We start from the raw sequence: 26302 nt of genomic DNA, 5'->3' as shown, positions 1-26302 counted from the left end.
CCTTGGAGAAAATGGTCACATGGCTGGTGGCCCCGCCCCCTGATCTCCAGACAGAGGGGAGTTGAGATTGCCCTACGCGCCGCTCAATGGCGCATAGGCCAATCTCAACTCCCCTCTGTCTGGAGATCAGGGGGGCGGGGCCACCAGCCATGTGACCATTTTCAAGAGGTTCCAGAACTCCGTTCCACTGCGTTCCCCCTGAAAAAAAGCCCTGCCTCCTGGTACACAGTTCATAAATAAATAAATAGTAATAAATAGTACTCTGTCCTTTCACATGACTTCCATGATACATGACTTCCATGATACATGACTTCTGCCACATTCTTGCAGCCTATGCTTATGTTCAATGCATCCTGGGTCTGAAAGTGTGCCCTAAAGATGTCTCTAATTGCAGTTGAGAGGGATCGGGTGGGGGCTTGAGCCAGCTTGGAAATGCGAATGGGCTTCAGAACCAAGACAGCTCTTAATATCTGAACCCAGATCTTGGAAGGAATGGAAGTTTTGGAAACCTACCTAAAATTTTGAGGATTTATATACTATTGCAGAGAAAAAAGAACTCCTGGTTTCTAGAAGTTGTCTATGAGTGGTTCCTCACTTTCCTTATCTGTTTCCCCCTCTTAATTTTGCCGTAAAGCTACAGTGGCATCAGAGCAAAATATATGGGGCTGCGGAGGATTACTGGAGTCTGTTCTGGAGCTCTACACAACTCTGACCCTTAAACTTTGCTTTCTCCTCCGGACACAGAGGCAAACCCATTCAGGTACAAACTCATAAAGAACACAAAACAGTTAATTTAAATATTCTGTGGTAGGCTGTATCTCTCCAGTTCCCACACTGTGTCTTTCCAGTTCCCACACTGCCTCAGCCCTGAAATGTTCAGCATGATGTTCTTTGGCTACCCTTGGCATAAAGCGGCCTCCAGATAAACATGTTCCCATAGTTTTGTGATAAGAAAGCTGCCTCCATGCTTTGAGTTGTTAAGACTTACAGAAGAGCCCAGTGCAAGAAGGATGGAGGAGCTCCATGTTGGGGTCTGCTCGGTAGCTTTCTTAGCATAACGGTTGATCCCGCCTGAGCTTTAAGAAACAGTGGGCCACACCCTTGTTTGCCTTCTGTCCGTCCCCATGACTGGCACAGAGATTTTGCTGAGTTGGCTGGCTTAGTGCCACAAAGGCATATCCTGAGCTGAGCTGGCCGGCTAAAGGATGCTTTGTTGCAGCAAAACTCTTGGAGATCTCCTGGACTAGAATGGAGGGAGGAACTAACTAGCATTGCTGGAGGTGACTGATGCTCCCATTTTTAGACGCGTTCCTCTCCATGCTCGGCTACTCCTCTCAGGCTGACATCACTGTATCCACAGAGCTATTTAAGCAGCAACTAGGCAGATCCAGCCTGAGCTGGGGGTCCTGCCTGCTTATACCAACCGCCCCTCTGCTTCCCTCTCAGTAGGAGACACAGAGCAACATGCCGCCCAAGAAGGATGTCCCAGTGAAACGGCCAGTCGCCCCCCCTGCCAAACCAGCTGCTAAGCCAGCAGCCCCAGCAGCTAAAGCCAAAGTGCAAGACACGGCACCAGCGGCACCAGCGGCACCAGAGAAACCCAAGGAGCCTCCAATTGACCTCTCCAAAGTGGTGGTGAGTGAGGCACGGCTGGGTTGAAGGGGCCAGACACCAGGACTTGGTAGCCTCCCCGGAGAAAAGAAGGAGGCTGATGAAAGAAGGTGTGGCGTGTTCATTTCCTGCTCTGAGATAGCTCCCTTTATTGGAACATGGTGGGCTATTATATTGCAAGATGTCACTAACCCATGGCTGGGGGCGGGGGGTGGAATATAGCAAAAATGGGACCACTCAATATACATTTGCTGTACTAAGGAGAAGAGGCACTAAATATTTATCTGGGAAGGTAGGTACGGCATTCCGTTATTTCTCCCAGGCAGGAAGGTCAGAAAGAGTGGAAACCCAAACAAAGTTGAATTTATTTGGTGGCATGAAATGCATGGACAGGCATGAACTCGTGTGCACACAGGCACGAGCCTTTGAGCATATCCACACTTGCAAGGGACACTAAACAACTGGCAGCACTCTACTACACTGGATTTTATCCAGAGACTAGAATCAACTTTGTTGGGGTCAGAAAAGAGTGGGGTAGGAGTGGCAGAGATTTGCACCCACCAATGCCTTCCACTGTTGGAGTGCTAATCCAGCCCACTAGTTCCAAGCTCAGGTATCAATTATATTAAAAGTGCAGGGCTATTAGAATGCTAAATCTAATCTGATTTTCTCTGTTAATAAAACTTCATGTACAATTTTGCATTCTGTGAGAACTTGGATTTTATTTAATTTGCCTAGCTGACATCAAAACATAACAAATCTGATACCTTTTACTAGAATTACTTATTTAAAGGTGTTGCAGTCTTTTGACCTTTGAAAGGATATTCTTCAGGCATACAGACTGAAAAATGAAATAACTTCCAGGTTTTAATAATAATTTATTTAATACACTCCAAAAAAGATAGCTGATAGTCCAGGGATTTAATTGTTATGATTGTTCTTATAGCACTTTAAATCTCATTTGTATTCACAATCGTTCTGTGAAGTAGGCGCTATTGTTTCTGGTTTTTAGACAGGCAGCTAAGGAAGAGAGAGAATGTTTGTCCATAGCTGGTGAGTCTATAGGTGAGCAAGGACTGAGCCAAAGTTAAGAATCTGGCTAAATACACATGTGCTCCATAAAGCACTGCACGCGTCAAAAGCAAGAAGAAACTTTGAAAAGCACTGGTACAGAACTGATACAAGAAATTTGATTTATAATTGCATTCCAACCTTTCTGCACTTTACAATGCATAGCATGGTTAGAGAGACTAGGATGTGGGAAACCCAGGTATGAATCTGCACTCTGCCACTGAAGTTCACTAAGTGACCTTGGGCCAGTCACGCTCTCTCAGTCCAACCTGCCTCACAGGGCGGCGGTTATGCATATAAAATAGAGGATGGGAAAATGATGGTGTGAGTAGCTTGGGAGAAAAATGGGATATAAAAATATCTGAAGTAAACCGGTAGGTGATTTTGGTCTCTGTCTACTGAACCAAAATGGGTCTCATGATTTTGGAATCTGCAGTAGCGCAGAAAAGAATGAGGATGTTTTGAATCAGTCTCTTATCTCCAGGCAGGGCCAGTTCTCCAGCCAAGCCACCCAAGCACAGTGAGGAACCGTGCGCCACGGGGACTCGACTCGCTTCCAAGCCATCTGTGGCACGGGAGGCATGGCATCCTCACTGGAGCCATATCACCACTAGCTTGTCCAAGCCAAGCCCCTGCAAGGTGGCTGCAAGGCCTTAGCTTGGACCCACCCAATGGCCGTGCAGCTAAGGTTGCCAACTGGCCAAGGGGGGGAAGTCCTGCCCAGGGTTTTTTTTCTGGGAAAAGAGGTGGCGCAGAACTCTCAAGAGGGAAATGTGAGGAAGAAACACACGGGATTCTTTGAAATCATATTATTTTCAAGCACTATTGCCGAGTATTTGCAAGAGGTGCCAGAACTCCGTTCCCTCGCATCCCCCCTAAAACAAGCCCTGCTCCTGTCCCTTTAATTGAGGTTTAATATGCAGAAATGGGCAGTTCAAGCTTTGTTTTGCCATGGAGTTTGAAATGCTAACCTGGCCTGCTGTCTGCATTCTGTACTGGTGGTCATTGTATTGAACTTCCAGAGGCATCTGGCAGTCCCAAATTGAAACAAAATGCTGAAGTAGAAGGCCCTTGTTCTAGTCCAGCAAGTTATTATGTCAATTTACCCATCACTTTTATGACATACAAATGTAATACTCTTGTCCACATATGCAGAAACTATGGTAGGATTGCCACAGAATTTTTGCATAGTCTCAAATTAAAAAGGTGCAGCTTCACCTTGGTGAAGAGCAATGCTACACCTGCTGGATTTCTGTCTGCCACATAGCTGTTTAAGGTCAGACTGAAGTTATCAGGAAAAGATGGTGACTAGCAGAAACTGATAGCAGCGCTTTCTGCTCAGAGAAGCTATGAAAATGCTAAAGACCATCAGAAGATAAATTCCCCTTATCCTAATAGGGCCTCCTGTATTCAACAATGGTAACTGGGAAAGGCATCCTTGCTAAGGTTTGGGGGTCAGAGGGACAAGATAAATTTAGCAATTGAAAAAGCTCCTGTTATTTTAACGACAGGTCTGAAACAGCAGGCGCAAAAGCCTGGTATTTGGCCTGCATTCTTGGAAAGCTGGACCAGGGACAGGTGGCCACAAGCAAAGGGATTAGCATCCCCCCCCCCCCCCGCTTTTTTATAGGGAACAGTTATTTCGATTCTACCTCTGTGGCACTGCTGTGCTAGGATGCCACCTTCCCAGACCAGGAGGATCAAGTTGCGGGAGGGGTTGTGCAGTGAGCAGCCGTGCCCTCGTAATGAGACAGGATTCCTGAATGAGGTAGGGCTCCAATAAAAAGAATGACCACCAAGACTAAAAAGCAAGCCCTTATTTGAACCTGATCTGAATTCCAGTCTCAAGAACCTCCTGCTGGCAGACTGGCATGACGGCCCCACGAAGCATCTCCTGTATGCAGAGGGCTGCTCTAGCCACATAGCTCCCCAGGCATGCGGCCGAAGCAGCCTGCCCTGGCCCTTTCCTGACAGCGCCACCTACAGGCAACACCCGACAGCAAAGTCTCCATGACAACCTGGAGGCTCCTGCATAACAACATATAGCGTTCAGTTGTACTGTCCATAGGAGATGAAGCAAACCAAAAACTACCAGAAGACTGATGATATATTAGTACTGGCAATACGTAACGCAGATTGGCAATGTTGTATAACCAATACAAGCAGCACTCGTTAAACACATTGGTAACTCTGCTATGACCTCTACATCACTACTGAACGCCTCTTGAGGGAGCCTGAGAAGGGGTTGAGCTAGTGAAGGCTCTCCACTGCCCTAAAAACAGAGAAAACGTTTGTCTTTGGTCTAACTAAGGAAATGAGGGAGTGAGAGGTAGCTGGAGTCCTGAACAGCACAGGCTATAACCGCTTCACACCCCTGACGCAAAGCCAAGCCTATGCCATGCCAGATACCCTCCTTCTTCCTTTACATTAATCTGGTCTGCCTTTTTTTCTGATAGTGGTGATAGGGTAGAGCGGGGGAACTTGACAAGCATAGTTGTGAGGCTGATTATTAGAGTATCTCTCTCAGCCCCGTGGCGCAGAGCGGTAAGCGGCAGTACTGCAGCCCAAGCTCTGCTCACGACCTGAGTTTGATCCTGGTGGAAGCCGGGTTCAGGTAGCCGGCTCAAGGTTGACTCAGCCTCCCATCCTTCCGAGATCGGTAAAATGAGTACCCAGTTTCCTGGGGGGGGGGGGGGAAGTGTAGATGACTGGGGAAGGCAATGGCAAACCACCCAGTAACAAAAAGTCTGCCATGAAAATGTCGTGATGCGACGTCCCCCCCATGGGTCAGTAATGACTCGGTGCTTGCACAGGGGACTCCCTTTACCTTTACCTGAAGACAGAACTATCTTGTACAAGATCACAATACACAGAAGCTCTAGGAAATGATAGTTCTGCACTATCTTGTTAACATACCCTCCACCAACCTCTTCCATAAGGACTTGTAAATTATTAATGCCTACAGACAGTATAGTTTGGACAGAAGTGGTCCAAAATTTGTTATTCTTCCACCTAAGGAAAAGGCTTTTGACTAAACTTTGAGACTGGTCCAAATTCCAGTACAGCTTGTATGGCCTCTGTTAAGATACTTTTCAGTTTGAATCATATACCTTGTTTCCACTCGTGCTTCCTTTTTCTGTTATGGGGGCAGTCCTCTGCCGAGGTGCTGCAAAATTCTTTGCTCACGAGGAATGGGAGAACCCAGCGAAGTGCTTCCGCAATGGATGAAGGAAGCACAAGGGAAACAAATTATTAGGATGCAAGCCATCTATATATCTCCCAAGGCTGTGGAGAGGAGGGTGAGTGAGATCAATAATTATTACCTGCGACCAGCTTTATAGGTTAAAGCAGGCAAGGACTGGAACCAATATATGAAAATAAGAAGAATGCATTTGGGGGCCACGTGATTTAGTGTGCAACCCATTGCCCCACAAGGGCAGCTACTGAGATCATTCAGCTCTGGCTGAAGAAGGGTTCTGCGTCCTAAAGATCATTTATTATAACTTTGCATTTCCCTCCCCAACTTGGTTCAGTTCATTATGTCATCTTGGTCCATTGTACATCCCGTTTCAAGAACTGTCACTCTTTTCCTGTGATTGCCATAACCTCCAGTCATTTTCTTTCCTTTTTCCAGATTGAATTCACTAAGGAGCAGTTGGAAGGTAAGTCAGTTTCCTATGACTGGCCAATGGCTCTACACGTTGTTATGTTTGATGGCTTTAGCACAGCTTGTAGGCAAACTGCTCTGTGATTCACCACGATGCTCATCTCTAACTAAACTATTGTTTTGTATGCATCGAGCATTTGTTTCTTATTTCTTTCCTCAAAGCTCGGAAGGCCAGAAATCGATGTTCTAATGGTTGCATTACTGGTTCTAAAAGAACCAGCTCCAGATTTCCTCCCCAACATCTAGTAATACAAAAAGCATGACAGGATATCCCCACTTCCATATGCTACTTTTTGAAGCAAGAGGACTCTGAGTGCAATAACATCATGTCACATTTTAGTAATATGGGAGATGTCTAGGTGAGAGCCAGTTTGGTGTAGTGGTTAAGAGCGTGGGACTCTAATCTGGAGAGCCGGGTTTGATTCCCCACTCCTCCACTTGAAGCCAGCCGGGTGACCTTGGGCTAGTCACAGCTCTCTGGAGTTCTCTCAGCCCCACCCACCTCACAGGGTGTTTTGTTGTGGGGATAATAATGGCATACTTTGTAAACCGCTCCGAGTAGGCATTAAGTTGTCCTGAAGGGCGGTATATAAATCGAATGTTGTTGTTGTTAGGTACACCTAGTTGTGGCCTAACAGCATAAGTCAATGATCCCCAGTGTGGTACCCATGGGCACCTTGGCACACAACAATGTGTTTCCTAGAGCCCTCTTGTTACTTTCCCAAAGCATTTCCCCCCAAAGTAAAGAACCTGTCATGGCTTTCCTTCAGTGGAGATGTTTCAGAAGAGCCCAGGAAGCATTATGATTGTGTCCATTTGTGTCCGTACCTCCATCATAGGAAGATGTTTGGCTTGAAACTTTCAAAGATTTGTGGATCTCTCCGCTTTCTGTGATTGGGCCCAGAGCCATGGCAGCTATTCTGTTGTGGAACCCTCTATCTGTACTCAACATTCTCAAAACACCCACACGTACAACAAGGTTTTGGACCTCTGACAGAAGCAATCATGGATTATTTGGGTTAAAATCATGAAAATATACGGCCCCTGTCATCTGCTTGAACAGTCACATGTTTGTTTGTTTGTTTGTTTGTTTGTTTGTTTGTTTGTTTGTTTGTTTGTTTGTTTGTTTGTTTGTTTGTTTGTTTGTTTGTTTATTGAAAAGAGTCCAGTAGCACCTTTAAGACTAACCAACTTTACTGTAGCATAAGTTTTTGAGAATCACAGTTCTCTTCGTCAGATGCGTCTGATGAAGAGAACTGTGGTTCTTGAAAGCTTAAGCTACAGTAAAGTTGGTTAGTCTTAAAGGTGCTACTGGAGTCTTTTCGATTTTGCTACTACAGACTAACATGGCTAACTCCTCTGGTTTTATTTATTTATGTCATTTATAGTATGCCTTTCTCACTGAGACTCAAGGCAGATTACATAGTGTGAGATTAGTACAATCAGTATCGAGGACATTTCCACAAACAATGCCATAGGGTAAATTAATACAAGTTTACAAAGACATAGCATTAGCAAGGATCCAGTTGAAGAAATGCTGAGACAGAACATAATCAATTCTAGGACCGACATTAGACAACATGAAGTACAGGTAGTATATAGGTGTACATATTTAAAGCAACAGATAATATGTAAGGCAACATAGTGGTGAGGTCTATGGTCCTTAACTCATTAGTGAAGCATCTGAGACCCCCTCCCTTCAATACAGCCCTTCTATCTCAGTAAAAAGCCTTTTTGAATAATTCGGTTTTGCATTGTTTGCCGAAAGCCAGGAGAGTGGGGGCTCTCCTGACCTCCTCAGGCAGGCTGTTCCACAGGGTAGGGGCCACCACCGAGAAAGCCCATGTATGGGCTGCTGTTGATTTCGCCCCTGTGCAGGGTGGCACCTGCAGGAGACCCTGTTCAGATGAGCGAAGCTGCTGAGCAGGAACATAGGGAAGGAGGCGGTCCCATAGGTACGCCAGACCAAAGCCATGAAGAGCTTTGTATATAATAACCAATACCTTGAACTGAGCACGGTAACTGACAGGTAACCTCTCTCCTAGTTGTTCTTATACAGCCACCAGCCTTCAGATTGAGCAAACAATAATTACAGCTGTCGTTGTCATCCCCCTCCCCCCCAGAGCATCATTTTAGCTCCCTCAGTAATGACTGTTTAGCAACTTCCAGTAGCTCAGGGGTGACCTGGCACAGTCAGGCACACACACACAGTCCCACCATCTTCCACTGAACTATAGTTTGCTTATTTATTAAACTTAGATCCCGCTCTCCCCACAATGCAGGCTCAGAGCGGATCACAACCTGATTAAAACACAATACAATATTCAATAAATAACATATAGCTAAAAGCAATTTAAAACTGGCAGCAAAATTTAAACAGACAGCATATTTCACAGTCCTGCACGATCACTGGGTCTGTGGAGGCTAATATACAGCAATGAGCTAAAAATTAGAAGGGGGGGTCTTCCCCCCCTCGGTAGGAGGTCAAGAGGAGGGCCGCCCGACTCAGCCACCAAAAGCCTGGCAGAACATATCTCTCTCACAGGCCTGGCAGAATGCTGAAAGATCCCACTGGGCCCAAGTTGTCTCAGAGCGGAACCACAAGTGACGCCTGACACAGGTTGGACACTTGTCAGCTTCCCTCAAGTTTTGATGGGAAATGTAGGCAGCTTGGCAGAATGTTGGACAAGTGACAGTTGAAAAGTCCATTGGACAGCAGTCGGAGAGCCAAGCTGCAAGACCAGGACGCCTACATTTCCCCTCAAAACTTGAGGGAAGTTGACAAGTGTCCAACCTGTGTCAGGCGTCACTTGTGGTTCCGCTCTCAGACAGAGAGTTCCACCAGGTTGGGGCCAGGGCCGAGAAGGCCTGAGGCCTGGTTGAGGCAAGACGGATCTCCTTGGGGCTGGAGATCTCCAGATGTTTCCCTTCTGAGTGAAGTGCCCTCTGGGGTATATAGGGTAAGAGCAGGGCCAGATCTAGGGTTCTTGGGTTCTAGGGACAACCCAAGTCCAGCTGCTCTTTGTGATGTCACCATGCAGGGCGGGAATGCCGCCAACGGAATGGCAGCAGAACCGGCAGCTGGGAGGTCGCCCATGCCATTCGCCTGCCCAGCTGAGGGGGCAGCCGGCTTGCCGTGTGCTCCCTGTCCTGCGGGGCAGGCAAATGGCATGGGCGGCATCTCAGCTCTCCATGCCACTCACTTGCCCAGCAGGACAGGGAGCATGCAGCAAGCCGGCCGCCCCCTCAGCCGGGCAGGCGAATGGCATGGGCGGCCTCCCAGCCCTTCCTGCCATTTGCCTGCCCGGCTGAGGGGGCGGCCATCTTGCCGTGCGCTCCCTGTCCTGCTGGGCAGCTGAATGGTGCAGGCGGGCCCTCAGCTGCCCGTGCTGCCGCCAGCATGCTCCTGGTGGCTGGCGGCTGTGCCCGGTGTCCCCTCTTTGACTACCCCCCTGCCCCCCCTCGATCTGGCCCTGGGTGAGAGATGGTCCCGAAGGTATGCTGGTCCCAGTCCGCTAAGTGCCTTAAAGGTCAAGTCCAGCACCTTAGGGTTGCCAGGGACCTGGAGTCCCTTGACAGGGGATCCCCAGATCCCTGTAGCCTCCTGGCGGGGGATTGGGAGCCGGTACTTAACCCAGCTTCCTTTTCTGTGTGTGTACTCCCGGCTCGCGTGATGACATCACTTCCATGAGTGACGTCATCACGCAGGGTCAAAGGGGGCTCTTGTTGCCACTGCCGCCCGCTCTCGCAACTGTGACTGCTCGCTCTCACCACGACCATGGCCCGCTGTCATTTGGTGCACAGGGGCTGCGGCGGCAAAAGGCTGTGGCAGCGAGAGTGAGTGGCCATGGTTGCAGTATCTTGCCACTGCTGCCACTTGCCCTCATGGCGCAGGATTGTGCCCCCTGCCCAGGGGTGTGCCATGCTGGCCAGGGAGGGGGCACCCGAGGGAGCGCACCCCTCCGCCATCCAAGTAAGTGGGCGCTGGAGGGAAGGGTGGAATCTGGGAATCCCCCACCCCCGGCGGGGGAATGGCAACCCTACTGCACCTTGAACCTGATCCAGAACTCCGCTGGGAGCCAGTGCAGCTGGCACAAGATAGGTGTTATGTGGGCCTGGAATGGCGTCCTGGTCAAGCCGCACTGCTGCATTCTGGACCAGCTATAATCTCCGGAGCAGGCCCAAGGGCAGCCCAGTGTAGAGCGAGTTACAGTAGTCCAGCCTGGAGGTGACCATTGCAAGGATCACTGTCGCAATGTCGCGGGGTAAGAGGTAGGGGGCAAGCTGCCTGATCTGGCGAAGACAGTAAAACGCCGATCTGGCAACAGCCATGATCTGGGCCTCCATAGACACGGAGGCATCCAAGACCACACCCAGGCCCTTCACTGTTGAAGTGGGCGTGAGCAGTGCCCCGTCAAGAGGTGGGAGCCAGATCCCTGAACCTGATAGTTCTCTTTCTTTTCCCCTTTTAGCCATGAGGAATGGAAAACCATGACCAGGGAAAATAAATTAACCTAGGACACCAGTATACAAAAGAGTCTGTGGAAGAAGAGCAGGACTGCTCTGCTACCCTTTTCTCAGATTTCAGAGGGGGACAATGAAAGAGCCAGAGAGAGGGGGGGGGTCCATCCATCCTTGCTTTCTAGTATCCTGATACTACCCTTTGAAGTGCAGATTGTATTCTTAGGGACTTCCTCCGTCTTGCACCACATTTTACTTCTTCTCCATCTTGCCACCGTGGATGCAAGACATGCCACCCCCTGCCATCCCCCGGCTTCTTTACAGTAGATAGCTAGAAAGCATTCCATTTCTACTCTTTCCTATCCGGAATGGAACTCCAGCAATAAATGGACTCGTATTTCTTTCTAAAGCACAAACAAAGCTCTGAGCATAACTTTGTTCCTCTCTGCACTCAAGACACTTTGCATCACAGGCTCACACACATGCACCTCTGCTTACTATGCAACTCGGCTTACATTCTGTGCCTTTAATAATGGTAGGAGTTGGAATTTCAGCAGGAACACGTTGTCATGCACAGGTGAGAAATGATTTCCCTGTTGAAATTTGTGTTTTTTATACCACTGTTAAGTGTACAGGAGCTCCGGTATTTTCTTTTGCATCTGGACAAGGGTTGCCAGGGCGGTAGCTGGAGAGCTCCCGGGATTACAACTGATCTCCAGGCAACAGAGACCAGTTCCCCTGCTCTGAAGGGTGCACTCTATGGTATTATACTCCACTCAGGCCCCTCCCCTCCCCAAACCCTGGCCTCTCCAGGCTCCACCCCAAAAATCTCCAGGAATTTCCCAACCTGGACCTGGCAACCCTAGTTTGGGCTCCCAAGATTCATCCATTCCAAAATGGCAGATAGGAATACAATTGAACCAGTAATAATATTTCTGGAATTCTCAGTTACCAGTAGGGTTGCCACCCCCTCAACCTCCTAGCGGGGGACAGGGGCCTGGCACTTACCTTGGGGGAGAGGGGGGGAGCACGCGCGGAACACGTGCACGCGCCACCACAGGCATGATGATGTCACTTCAGGAGTGACGTCATTGCGCGTCCCCTGGGCAGGCCTGTTTTTGGGTGCTGCAGAGTGCAGGAGTGTTCCTGCACTCTGCAACGCCTCAAAATGGGTCCAATCCGTGGCAGAACGGGCCTTTGGAGACTACCAATATAGTAATATGACTACCTTACTATGGCTCCCCATGGATAATAGCAGGGCTTTTTTTCAGCAGGAACGCGGGGGAACGGAGTTCCGGAACCTCTTGAAAATGGTCACATGGCTGGTGGCCCCGCCCCCTGATCTCCAGACAGAGGGGAGTTTAGATTGCCCTCTGTCTGGAGATCAGGCGAGGCCACCAGCCATGTGACCATTTTCTCCGAGGGCGACCCACTGAGTTCCACCACCTCTTTCCCCAGAAAAAAAGCCCTGGATAATAGTAATCACCTTATATACTTTCTAGCTATCAATTTTACCCTACCCTTTCTCCACGGAGCTGATGTACACACAGTAAAAGAGAGTAAGATGAGAGAACGAGTGACTAGTCCAAGGTCTCCCCGTAAGCTTAGTGGCTGAATGGGATTTGAACCCAGGTCTTTTCAAACCTACCCAGGCACAGTAACTGCTGTATCACACTCGCACCCACTATAATTGCATGTTCTGCAACACCGTCCTCATCTTCATTCCAAAGCAAGTCTAAAGTAATATAGAGAAGATCCAGCGTCAGCTTATAATTAAATGTTTTAAAAGCTACCTTGAACACCTGAAGAGACAGGCAAATTAAACTACATTTTATTTTTGAAGGTCATTAACTAGATTGTATCATGATAAAGAGCTTGCAGCCCAGCCTAGGCTCCTCTCACAAGAACCACACAGGCCCTAGTAAAGTATACCCATCCACCCCCAGCTCGGGCCTGACCTGGGTCTAAATAGTAATGCCTGTATACTACCCAGGGCTTTTTTTCTGGGAAAAGAGGTGGTGGAACACAGTGGTAGAACTCAGGACCGCACAATGACATCACTTTGGGTCAGCTGGAACAAGGGGGGAGTTTTTTAAAGTTTAAATCACCCTTGGCAAAAATGGTCACATGGCTGGTGGCCCCACCCCCTGATCTCCAGAAAGAGGGGAGTTTAGATTGCCTTCTGTGCTGCTCCAGACAGAGGAGGGCAATCTAAACTCCCCTCTATCTGGAGATCAGGGGGCGGGGCCACCGGCCATGTGACCATTTTCAAGAGGTGCTGGAACTCCGTTCCACTGCGTTCCAGCTGGAAAAAAACCCTGATACTACCCAAACTTGCTATGGGATTAGAGGTGATCTCTAAATATAAAAATGCACTCCTCAGCAACTGAACCTCTTCAGTGATCAAGATGATGCTTTCTTTGGAAGGGTTACTGAGATCCTCTTGAGTTCTTCCCTCTTTCATTAAGGGCAAGAATATTCTGACCCAACAAGATCTCCATCATCTTAAGATATACCCTAAACACAATTTGGGTGTGGGTAGGAAGTGACCTCTCTGTTCACATTGGCTGTAGCTATTAGAAAATGGGCCATTTAAAGAGATCGCACAGATGGTGGTGTCCAGTTTCTGGGGATTATGTGAATCGTCTAGTTGACAGCCAGCATGACAAGCGTGACATTTTGTTCAAGAAAGCCCTAGGCTCCCCATAGCTTGCCAGTTCCAAGACCTCATTGCAAAAGAACCACTTTATAAATCTGATCTGACCTCCACAGATTACAAGGAGGCCTTCGGGCTCTTTGACCGAGTCGGCGACGGCAAAATCCAGTTAAGCCAGTGTGGAGATTTAATGAGGGCCCTGGGCCAAAATCCCACTAATGCTGATATCATGAAAGTGCTAGGACATCCCAAGCCAGATGGTAAGTTTTCTCTGCGATCACACAGATAAGGAAAAGTATGGTATCAGAATTTTGGATTCCAGATTCAAGGGATTTCCGAAGGATATTTAAATTTCATTTAAGAAGTGGTCATTTTCTATTTCTCTTTTAAGATTCCCTATTATTTCCCTTCTTGTTCCTCCCACCGCCACCTCGTCTCATATGGGCTTTTTGCCAGGAGATCAGGGGGTGGGGCCACCAGCCATGTGACCATTTTTGCCAAGGGTGATTTAAACTTTAATCTGTTTTCAGCAGATAAAAAACATGTATAAAAAATCACTGGGGCGTGGGGGGGGCAGTTTGGCACCAGGGCCGTTTCCAGACGGCTTACCTGCCTCCGGAACGTCGCATGACGTCACGCAAAACGCGATATTTCGTGTTTTCCCCGCAACATGGCACGACGTTCTGGAGGCAGGTAAGCCATCTGGAAACGGCCCAGATGTGGTCCCACACTTTCCCCAAACCCACTTTGGACAGGATCTTTTAGGAAAGATCATACCCAGGAAGATTTGGGGAAAGTCAGAGAAGATCTGGAAAGCCTGGAAGAGAAACAACCAAACAGCAATGTTGTCTGGAAGCCCCAGAAGAAACACCATCGTTCAGGAGGGAAGGTGGAGCAAGAGCTCCCCCTGTGGAAGCAGCCGTTGAGTATTATTTGTGTTTGCCAGACTCTGCTGTAAGCCTGGCAGAATGACTGGGAGGATACATTTATGTTCAGACCTGTGAGTACTAGTCTGCACTAAGCAAATAGCCTAAATTATACACACTATATTAATGTTGGAAGTAACATAGATTTGCATAATTTAGTCTGCTTCTAAGTTTTGCATTTTTAAGGCTGCAGTCCTATGCATTCTTACCTGGGTGCAAGATCAATGGAATAAAGCGCATTTGAGAAAACATGTAGAAGATTGTACTGCAAATGACTGGATTTCAAAAAGACTGGAATTAACAGAAGGAAAAGGATGGTGTCAAAATTGGAGCAAAATGGTCTTTAAGACGTAGATGAAAGGAAACAGGCAGAAATTTGTGCAAGGCATGTAAAGGATATCCCCTGGTTACTAACAGGGCACGTCCATATGCAGCACTTAATCCACCTTTGAGCTTTATTGTGTTGTGGAAACAGCAGAGAAAATGTGAGATCTTTGTGCTTGACCAGGAAATATTTATTTATGAAAATCAGCTGTAAGCTTCAAGGCAAAGGTTTCTCTGATGCAATCACAACCAAACATTTTTCATGTTTCCACTTGTCTTTTGAGCCAAGCTCCTACTGGCTGCTCCTGAAAGCAAAGTGGACCTTTCTGAATCAGAATGCCGCAAAAAATAGCAAAGCGGTAAGATGCAACAAGCTTCATCACTACTATTGGAACGATAGTATTTGTCATTTCAATGCCGCTTGTGGTTGTTTGTGGGAAAAAGGGTCCTTCAGAAGTCCAAAAAGGTAATTGCGTGCAAGCCAGCAATCCACATAGAAGCAACGGAGGATTTAGACCTCACGCATGGAAACATCTGAAACCTTGTCCAGCTCTTCCTTTGATCCCGTGTTTCTCTATGAAACCACGGAAACTTAGGATCTCACCATTTTCAGCATCCAATTTCTGCACTTTCAAACTCGTAGGGTTGCTATCTGCCAGGGGTGGGTGGGTGGGAAGTCCTGTCCCATTAATAAAGGTTGATATTCTAAACCTCACTGAAGTAACAAGCTTTTATAACTGGCTATCTCCACACATTAGACCTCTGTTAAAGGACAGGACATTATTTCTCCAGACCCAGGGCTTTTTTTCAGGGGGAACGCGGTGGAACGGAGTTCCGGAACCTCTTGAAAATGGTCACATGGCTGGTGGCCCCGCCCCCTGATCTCCAGACAGAGGGGAGTTGAGATTGCCCTCCGCGCCGCCGAGCGGCGCGGAGGGCAATCTCAACTCCCCTCTGTCTGGAGATCAGGGGGCGGGGCCACCAGCCATGTGACCATTTTCTCCGAGGGCAACCCACTGAGTTCCCCCACCTCTTTTCCTAGAAAAAAAGCCCTGTCCAGACCTTTTAGTGGCCCAAGGCACAGCTGATGTGGCGTGGGAAGTACTAAGTGGGGGCGGGGGGTGAGAAAAACGAGCCGGCCCTGTTTCCTCTCCTTTTGCACGTGTGATATTCCCTCTCTTCCATTTAGAACTGAATTCTAGGCGAGTGGAATTTGAAGAGTTTCTGCCCATGTTGCAGACTATTGCCAAGAACAAAGACCAAGGCACCTATGAAGACTACGTGGAGGGGCTCAGGGTCTTTGACAAAGAGGGGAACGGCCTTGTCATGGGGGCAGAACTGCGCCATGTTCTGGCTACATTGGGTAAGTTCTAATCCCCGGAAGGTGAAAGGAAAGGATTTTTCTCTCCAGTTTGTTGTTAGAAGGTCTGAGAAGTTTTTGGCTCTGAGGAAAGACTACCACAACTCATATCTCAAAAGAGCAGAGGGACCCTTTTCCTACCCGCGCCATCTGTCTCTCTCGGCTGACAGAAACTAAAGGTGAAGGTAGTCCCCTGTGCAAGCACCAAGTCATTACTGACCTATGGGGGGCCGTGGCATCATGACGTTTTCTTGGCAGACTTTTGTTACAGGGTGGTTTGCCATTGTCAGGGCCGGTGCCAGGGTTTCTGGCGCCTGAGGCGAGATATCTACTTGCGCCTCCCGCGCTAACCAATTTTTTAAAACAGAAGAAATGTAGGAAAAATGAAAAGCACAAAACTTGAAACTTTTTACATTTTTAATTTTTATTTCTTAATTTAAATTTTAAATTTTATTTTTTTAAGTGTGAGAATACATAACAACAGTGTTTGTTTTTCTTATTGTGAGCCAAAAATCTATTTTGTGAGCAGAAATAGTAACTTGCATTAAAGTTTGAGCATACCTCCTTGTGTGTGTGTGTGTAAAAAAGTTTCCCTCTCTCTTCCCACCTCTCTCTGAACCCAGAGACTCTTGGCAGTAGAAGGAGGGCTTCTCTTACAGGGCCTGCTTGATCACCTTTGTCAGAGATCCCTTTCGGGATCTACCCTCCATGCTCATCCTTCTCCCTCCCCCCTACACCTTGGGTTTGAAGTGAACGGCAGCTGACAGCTAAGCATATGGTGTATAAATATTGAAATAAACTATTGGGGGAAAGGGGGAAGGTGGGGGTGATATATGGAAACTAGGGGATGAGAGAAGGGAGGTGATAAAGAAGGGGCGCAGTGCGGGTGCTGCTCTGCTTGAATGAAGGGGGGAGCAGCATTGAGATCGGAGAAGAGGAAGGGGGAGGGAGAACGAAAGGGAGAAGGGGGGAGGAAAGTAACAGAATTCAAAACAACTACTTTAAACCCAACAACAGTGATTTGCTCCTACCTGTCGCACAGGGACTGAAAGGGAATTGTGTGTGTCTTACCTCACTTCCTCACAAACAACCAGCCACTCTTTCCACCAAAAGCAGCACACACATCTCCACACACACACAAAAGCCTGAGGAAAGGTGAGAAGTAGAACTGATGCCAGCTGGAGAGGGGGAAAGGGATGTACTAAAAGGAATGACAGGATTGCCCATTGGAAATAATGGGAGCCAGGAATGCCAATTTACTTGCATGGGCTCCATTGAAATGCATCACAACACAAAAAAAGTCCAGTAGTGAAGAAGTGAGCTATGGCTCATGAAAGCTTATATCCTACCACAAATTTTGTTAGTCTTATAGGCACTACTGGACTCTTGCTTTTTTCTACTGCTACAGATAAACACAACTACCCATCTTGATCTATCAACACAGGCCGCAGAGTGGAATGACAGTCCCTGGGAGAAGAATCAGTGGACTGGGACTGGAATGGCAGTGGGTGTGGAATGACAGGAGGTGTCATTCCAGTCCCAGAGCCCTGATCCTATTCCTAGAAACAGTTGTTCCACTCTTCGACCTGTCATTCCAGTCTCTGAGCACAGGTTCTGTTCCTAGAGGCTGTCATTCCAGTCCAAGGACACTTCTGCTACTACCAGGGGCTGTCATTCCATCGTGGTGCCTGTAATTCCACTCCAAGAATGCTGCTACTACTACCAGGGGCTGTCATTCCACTGTGCAACATGTCATTCCTTCCCAGAGCACAGATTCTGCTCTGAGGCGCTGACAATGCACTCTGGGAGTTGTCATTCTAGTCCCAGAATGCTTCTTCTACTCCCAGGAGCTGTCATTGCACTGCACTCTGGGGGCTGTCCTTCCAGTCCCAGAGCACTGAGCCTATTCCATGGACTGTCATTCCACTCTGAAACCTGTCCTTCTGGTCCCAGAGCACAAACTCTACAGCTAGGGACCGTCATTGCACTCTGGGGGCTGTAATTCCACTCCCAGAGTATTCCATCTGGTCCCAGAGACCTTTATGGAAAATCCATTCAGCATTTTCTTTGCAACTTTTTTTGTGTTGTGATGCATTTCAATGGAGCCCAGGCAAGTAAGTTGGCATCCCTGGCTCCCATTATCTCCAACGGGCCTTCAAGCCTCTCCTATTATTTCCAATGGGCAATCCTCCTGTCATTCCTTTTAGTATATGGCGGTGGGGGGGGAAGCAAAAAAGAAAGGAGGGAGCAAGGGGGAGAAAAGGTCATATGGGAGCTCGCTGCTCCCCAACCAGCTAGAGTCTCTCCACGTGGAAGCTTCGCCCAAGGCTTAAATTGAGAGAGAGAGAGAGAGAGAGGAGGAGGGGGGGAAATGGCAGAGAGAGAAATGTCCCCACTGATTCTCTAGGTCCTTCCCGCTTTCTCCTTCCCCTTCCCCTTTGCTTTCTTCTGTCATTATTCTGTCTTATCCTCCCCCCACCATGTCCCTCAAAGGAAACTTATCACTTTTCTTCCGCTCCTTTCCAGTTTGTGAGGCGACAGGCAGGAGATAGGGGGGAATGCTTGGCGTGCGCAAGTCCTCCCAGCCCTCCCGCTCAGAGCCAAGCTACAAGTGACGCCTTACACAGGTAGGACACTTGTCAGCTTCCCTCAAGTTTTGATGGGAAATGTAGGCATCCTGGTCTTGCAGCTTGGCTCTCCATTACAGCTGCAAGACCAGGATGCCTACATTTCCCATCAAAATTTGAGGGAAGCTGACAAGTGTCCAACCTGTGTCAGGCGTCACTTGTAACTTGGCTCTTAGTCAACCTTGAGTCAGCTACTTGAACCCGGCTTCCACCAGGATCGAACTCAGGTTGTGAGCAGAGCTTGGGCTGCAGTACTGCCGCTTACCACTCTGCGCCACGGGGCTCCTGACAGAAACTGGAGAGGCATTAAAAAAACAGCTGATGTGGCCCAGTGAGCAGTGCTACACTGAGTTCCCATCTGAAAACAAATCATTCATAAATCATCTGGATTTGGATGGCTTTGGTCACATCACTGTCTTGTGGTGAGGGTGGACTAAAAGTCTGAAGTAAATAAATAAATCTATGAAGGTATTTCCCTCCAGCTATTTTGAGAACTCTGATTTCTCCCCAATATTCTAGCATCAACGTATAATATTCATTCCCCATGGGATGGAACTGAGATGGTGTTCTGGCTTCAGAGGGTTGGTATTCCCAGTTCATTGCTTCTGTGGATATATATTTCTGAGGAGATGTGTACTCCAGGCGTGATGGAGAGAGAGTTGTAGCAGGGTTGGGCGGCTTCCAGAGGTCCATAGCAGGCTGAGTGAGGGGCCCTTTTCACACTGCTTACCTGCTTCCAGGACGTTGCAAAATATCGCGCAAAACCCGCGGAAGATAGTGTCTTCTCGCGAGAGTTTTGCGCGACATCGCGCAAAACTCTCACGAGAAGACGCTATCGTCCGTGGGTTTTGCGCGATATTTCACAGTGTCCCAGGAGCAGGTAAGCAGTGTGAAAAGGGCCGGGTCCTGGACTCCGTGTGACCTGCCTCCAAATACCTGCTGGACTCTCAAGTCAGTTCCGCAACAGTCATTTATTCCAACCTTCATACAAACAAGGCGAGGAAGCGGTTGTCGTCATCACCCTTCCTACCACGTGGCCCACAAATTCCACTCACTGCTCCCTGGCCACCCCAATCAGCATCGTGCAGCTGCTTTTAAAGCGATCCCTAAAGAGCAACCTGGCCCAGCTGCCCTCTAGATCCGCCTCGTCCTGGCTCCTAGCCTCAGGGTCCTTCGCCCAAAGCTGCTCCCCCTGAGGTGTGCCCTGCCCTCCCAGAGCTGGCTTCTCACAGCTGCCTGTCCACCCTCTCCCTTCCACCAGAGACTCTCAGCCCCCTCAGGCTGCACTCCTAGCCCCAGATGGGTGTGGTCCCTCAGCCGTCTGACCCCATCAAAGGATTACAGTTTTGGAAACATTAAAGGTTTACAGAATGGACAGGTAGCACATTTTTGGTAAAATCATTACCATCTTTGAATAGCACTGTGTGGGAATGCTAAGCTTCTAAAGAAGTAATTAAACAGCCAGTGTAGGGTAGTGGATAGGTTATCAGATGGGAACTGGGTTCAGATCTTTGCTTGGCTCCAAGTATTAACCCGCAGAGTTAATCTCAGGTACATTCACAACAATATTCACAATAAAAAACAAAATGACATGTGTGTGTGTGTGTATACAAAAGCACAAATAAAAAAATGCTAGTATTTTGTTTCACAACTTACAGTGAAATTTTAAGCAGAGTTACTCCAGTCCAAGTCCACTTAAATCACTGGGCTTAGACTGGAGTAACTCTGTTTAGGATTTCACTGTTAGTTTCAATTCATTTTTCAGAAAAGTAATTGTTTACCTGTAAAGATGCTTGTTTGTTGGCAAACTGAAGGGATGGGGGGGGGTAGGTGTGGAGAAAAGGAGTGTATTCAACCAGACAAACTGGAAGCAAGACAAGCCACGGCACCAGCACCTCCAGGATTCACCTTGGGCTTGGCTGGTGGCTGGACAGGTGTGGGAAGCCTGTTTCTTCCTCCAACAGAACTTGCAGTACCTCAGTTGTTTGGATGGAGATTTGGCCCAGTGTGCCAAGCAAAAAAATATCTGGTGTGCTGCTTTTGGCAAGTGTGTCAGGAATTGCCTGCTCTTGATTTACAGCATCACATCCTGTGGAAGAAACTGTGTGGCTTTGTTTAAATTCTTTATGAATTAAGTCAGCACAATTAAGCTCCTTTGCAGATCTGGTTAAGTAAGAATCATGTGATTTAGACTTCTAAGCAAGGGGAGAGGCGATCTCAGAAGTTAAGCAGGGTCAGCCTGGGTTAGTAATCAGATGGGAGACCTCCAACGAAGACCAGGGTTGCAGAGGCAGGCAATGGCAAACCACCTCTGTGCGTCTCTTGCCTTGAAAACCCCACCAAAGGTTGCCATAAGTCAACTCTGACTTGAGGACAGGATTTCATTTTTAGACAATCTAGGATGCAACCACACAGCAAGTGTTTTCCATTTCCCTGTTATTGCCACTGCAAATGCGGAGGCATTCATGTTGACCAGGGCTTTTTTTCAGGGGCAATGCGGGGGAACAGAGTTCCAGAACCTCTTGAAAATGGTCACATGGCCAGTGGCCCCGCCCCCTGATCTCCAGACAGAGGGGAGTTGAGATTGCCCTCTGCGCCGCTAGCAGCGCAGAGGGCAATCTCAACTCCCCTCTGTCTGGAGATCAGGGGGCGGGGCCACCAGACCATGTGACCATTTTCTCTGAGGGCAACCCACTGAGTTCCACCACCTCTTTTCCCAGAAAAAAAGCCCTACATGTTGATAATGGAGCAGCTACATAGGAGCGCACTGGAGGACTTCTAAGGGCTTTTTAAAAATCGTAATTACTATTGTGTTGTGGCATAATAACATTAGACAACCTAGCCCCTTTTTTAAAAAGTAAGCCTCTATCCCTTTCCATTGTGAAGAGATAAATACAACGGTGTTCTCCTTCCTATAATGCTACCAGTTTCTTCTTACCTGTCTTTTCAGGTGAGAAAATGACAGAAGAGGAAGTGGACAACCTATTAGCTGGACATGAAGATGCCAATGGCTGCATTAACTATGAAGGTAAGAGGACAGGACCAGTTAAGTTATTTTTAAACCGGCCAGTAGGCTCCCAATATGTTTCCAATGCAATACTAAAGTAAAATAAAACCAGAAGAACACAATTCATAATGAATCAACCATAAACACCAATTGGTAATAAAAAGGAGTTGAAAACAGTCATAAAAGATCCAGTTCAGGTTCAGTCAGGGCTTTTTTTCTGGGGAAAGAGGTGGTAGAACTCAGTGGGTTGCCCTCAGAGAAAATGGTCACATGGCTGGTGGCCCCGCCCCCTGATCTCCAGACAGAGGGGAGTTGAGATTGCCCTCCGCGCCGCAATCTCAACTCCCCTCTGTCTGGAGATCAGGGGGCGGGGCCACCAGCCATGTGACCATTTTCAAGCGGTTCCAGAACTCCATTCCACTGCGTTCCTGCTGAAAAAAAGCCCTGGGTATAGTGGAAAAGAATGTAAGAACATAATATATCTATATCTCTCTGTCCAAATGTCCTAGTGATGCAGTAGAGGTTTTAAAGCACTAACTTGACAGCTGTGGTCAGTTGAATGAAAGTGAACAAATTGAAACTGAACCCAGACAAGATGGAAGTGATGCTGGTGGGGAAGACAGAAATGTTGAAGGACATTTTGCTCCCCATATCTGATGAGGTTCAGCTGACCCTTGTAGACTTAGGGCCAAACTACAAGTGACGAATGACACAGGTTGGACACTTGTCAGCTTCCCTCAAGTTTTGATGGGAAATGTAGGCAGCTTGGCGGAATGTTGGACAAGTGACAGTTGAAAAGTCCATTGGACAGCAGTCGGAGAGCCAAGCTGCAAGACCAGGACGCCTACATTTCCCATCAAAACTTGAGGGAAGCTGACAAGTGTCCAACCTGTGTCAGGCGTCACTTGTAGCTTGGCCCTCAGTTAAGAACCTTGTGGTTATACTGGGACCAGCACTGCTGTTAGAGAAGCAAGCTAATGCAGTTGCAAAAAATGCCTTTCATGAACTCAGTATAGCCCAGAAGATGGCCCACTACCTTGACACAGCTGATCTGGCCACCTGGATTCACAGCCTGGTAATATAGGTAGTTGACTACTGTTATGGTCTCCCATAAAAGTGCAGAATGCTGTAGCTTGGTTATTATCAGGAGCCAGTCAGAGCATACATATTACATTCTGCAGCAACCCCATTAGCTACCGGGCTCAATTCAAACTTTTGACTATCACACGAAAAGCCCTTCATGGCTTTGATCCTTCGTATCTATGAAAGCACCACGCTCTACCATGGCAGCTTTGCTCATCTGAACAGGGCCTTCTGCAGGTGCCTTACTGCAAATGGGCAAAATCAAGAGCTACCCATAATGTGTGCCTTCTTTATATGAATGCACCCCCACCTAATGGAAAGGCCTGCCTGAAGGAGGACAGGAAAGCTCCCACTCTCCCGACTTTCCACAAACTGTGCAAACCTAATCATTCAGGAGGGCTTTTTACACAGGTCTACGCTGTAAGGAAATGGTTCAAAGAGATGCTTTGATAAAGGGATTGAGACTGTAGGCTATACTACTGTGCACTCTCTTACTGTCATTTATTATGTCATGTCAAGTTGCTTATGCTTTCTTTCAGTATTGTTTCAGCTCTGTATTAGATTCCTGCTTGTTTTCAAATTTTCTATTGTGTTGTTTATTGAATGTCTCAGCGTATTGAATTACACTATGTAATCCTCATCGAGTCTCAGTGAGAAAGGCAGATTATAAATAACATAAATATCCATCAGAGGTTGCATGGTCTTGTATCAGAAGACTCACCAAGCCTGATTCAAGGTTAAGTTTGATTCAGTATAACGGTATTTTCCTTCCTCAGGGCTTTTTTTCTGGGGAAAGAGGTGGTGGAACTCAGTGGGTTGCCCTCGGAGAAAATGGTCACATGGCCGGTGGCCCCGCCCCCTGATCTCCAGACAGAGGGGAGTTGAGATTGCCCTCTGCGAGGGCAATCTCAACTCCCCTCTGTCTGGAGATCAGGGGGCGGGGCCACCAGCCATGTGACCATTTTCAAGAGGTTCCGGAACTCCGTCCCACCGCGTTCCCGCTGAAAAAAAGCCCTGCCCTTCCTCAAAGGAAATGGGGTGATATTTATTTATTTCATTTCTATTCCACCTTTCTCACTGAGACTCACTGATAAAAGTTGTTCTTGCTGCAAAGTTGGGTTCTCATTTGTGCAGAACATTGTATAAGCTGTTGGGCATTATATGTGGCAATTCCCATGTGCATTTGTGTGTACCATGCCACTCTGAGCTAGGAATTGAACCCAGACAAAATCTGTTGGTGACAAAGAAACCAGGATTGTCAAATGGCTGGTAACTCCTAATTGTTCCAAAGGTCAGAAGCCCCCCCCCAAAAAAAGTTGTGTGTGTGAAAGAAGAGCAGTTCTTCATTTTGTAGCAATAGATGTTTGCTGGAAAAGGGACACAAAACGGTTAGGGGCAGCTGCCATCTTGATATATTGTGTGAACCAAACCAGGAGTGGATAGGTGATTATAATTTCCTAACAGCTCTTTCCCTTCACTTCCACAGCCTTTATCAAACACATCATGGCTGGCTGAGCTGACCTCAAGGAGTAGGTGTCACATTACTGTGGTTCATTTGATGGACTGATGTGTGCTGCTTTTTGACCCTCAACAAATAACCCTTTCCTGCAACCTACACAGTACTGAGCCATTCCCTGGGGCTGCCCCTGGGTATCTTAGGAGATTTTTTATTGTTGCTAATGATGATGCTGTGTCTTCCAAACAGGTGTACATATAGCAAAGTAGACATTCACAAAAGGTGTACACGTGGCTAAGTACATTTTCCATGTTTTTCTCCCTGCAGCTGTGTACACAAAATATTGTAAGAAGCAGCTATGAACTTTCGCTATTAAAATGTGAAAAGAAACCAGGATTCAAGCTTGTGTACTTGTGTGCTTGTTGTGTACTTGTGTGTACTTGTTGACATTTTCCAGAGAGGTAGACAGGTTTGTTTGCTGCAACTAAAACACTTACAAATGGTACCTTACAAATGAATTATTTTGCTGTAGCATAACCTTTCACGAGACTGAGAATACTTCATCAAATGCATGAAATATTATATTCAGTGGGCAGAAGGTGTATATAGACACAAGAGTACAAACAGAAGAAGGTCCTGAGAGGGGAATTATTAAAACGAAAGGCCAGCAAGCTCAGTCTCACAAGACATAGGTATAGTCAAGGCTTTTTTTCTGGGAAAAGAGGTGGTAGAACTCAGTGGGCTGCCCTTGGAAAAAATGGTCACGTGGCTGGTGGCCCCGCCCCCTGATCTCCAGACAGAGGGGGGTTGAGATTGCCCTCCGTGCCGCAGCACGGAGGGCAATCTCAACTCCCCTCTGTCTGGAGATCAGGGGGCGGGGCCACCAGCCACGTGACCATTTTCAAGAGGTTCCGGAACTCCGTTCCCCCGCATTCCAGCTGAAAAAAAGCCCTGGGTATAGTATTACCATTTATATGCAATTGAGTAGAATTTTCAAATATGATTAAGTGGGCTTGATTCCCCCCCCCCCGCCAAGCCTGCAAAGCTACAACAATGTGTGACGTTGTTTAAAGTGCTGCAGGACTCTTGTTCAGACATGCTTAAGAATCACACTTTGTCTTTTCTCCTCAGAGCTGTTCAGGGTGATGCTGAACCCTTCAGGCAAATCTCCTAAACTCATCGCTCCTCGTTGGTATCAGTGTCCCCTTTTCTATCTTTGTATAAACAACGCAGCCCCTGACCACCCACCCACCCACTGTTTCTCCCAGCGCCAGCTGCAAAGAGAACTGCAATGGGGGAACCTCAACATGCAATCACCAACAGAACCAGAAGAGGGCAGCAGTCACTGTTACAACCTCTGTGAGAAACCTCATTCCTTGTATCTTTTCACTACACAAATGCCACTCTTTTTTTCCTGGACAATAAAGTCTTTGGCTTTCTGTTGTTTTTGGTCTTAGTTCATCACCGTTTTCCTTGTTCCAGGGTGAAAGCAACGAAGGGCTATTTCTCTTTAGACTGTATATCTGCCCGAGCATCCCAAATCTATTTGGAAAGCAGGGAGAGAGCTGGTATCTGTTGAGTTTGAAATTAACACACGCCTAGATCAGCGATTTAGAATAAAAGTCCCTGAAGAAATATTAAAGGGCACAAGTGTTTGTTAACACTATCCTAACACTATCTAAAACCGTGAGGGCCAAGCTACAAGTGACGAATGACACTTGAACGGCAAGTGGATTGAGTGGAGCGCAAGTGAACAGGGAGAAATACACTTGCCGTTCAAGTGTCCTTCGTCACTTGTAGCTTCGCCCTACGATGGCTATAGAATGGCATAACTTCGCATAGGATAGCAATGCAGGTCTTCTTCCATACAGGCCACTCACACACTTCTCCTGTAGTGATATCCTAAGAAGTATTACACTCTTGAAGCCCATTGGCTTCAATGGTGACACTGTTACTGGAATAGGTCTCCTTGTGAGTAGGGGGAATTAGCAGCAAGGTGGAAGGCTATGCGAGAGGAGTAACGATGGGATACTCTACCAGTATTTACAGGGTC

At 47.5% G+C, this 26302-nt stretch overlaps 1 pseudogene; it reads left to right on the top strand.

Moving 5' to 3' along the window:
- Positions 1-1317: 1317 nt before the first annotated feature.
- On the top strand, positions 1318-25692 carry LOC129328170 (myosin light polypeptide 6-like; annotated as a pseudogene).
- Positions 25693-26302: the final 610 nt, after the last annotated feature.

Source organism: Eublepharis macularius, chromosome 4 (genome assembly GCF_028583425.1).
Source record: "Eublepharis macularius isolate TG4126 chromosome 4, MPM_Emac_v1.0, whole genome shotgun sequence".
In the NCBI taxonomy this organism is placed as follows: domain Eukaryota; kingdom Metazoa; phylum Chordata; class Lepidosauria; order Squamata; family Eublepharidae; genus Eublepharis; species Eublepharis macularius.
This window is presented reverse-complemented; position numbering and strand designations above follow the sequence as displayed.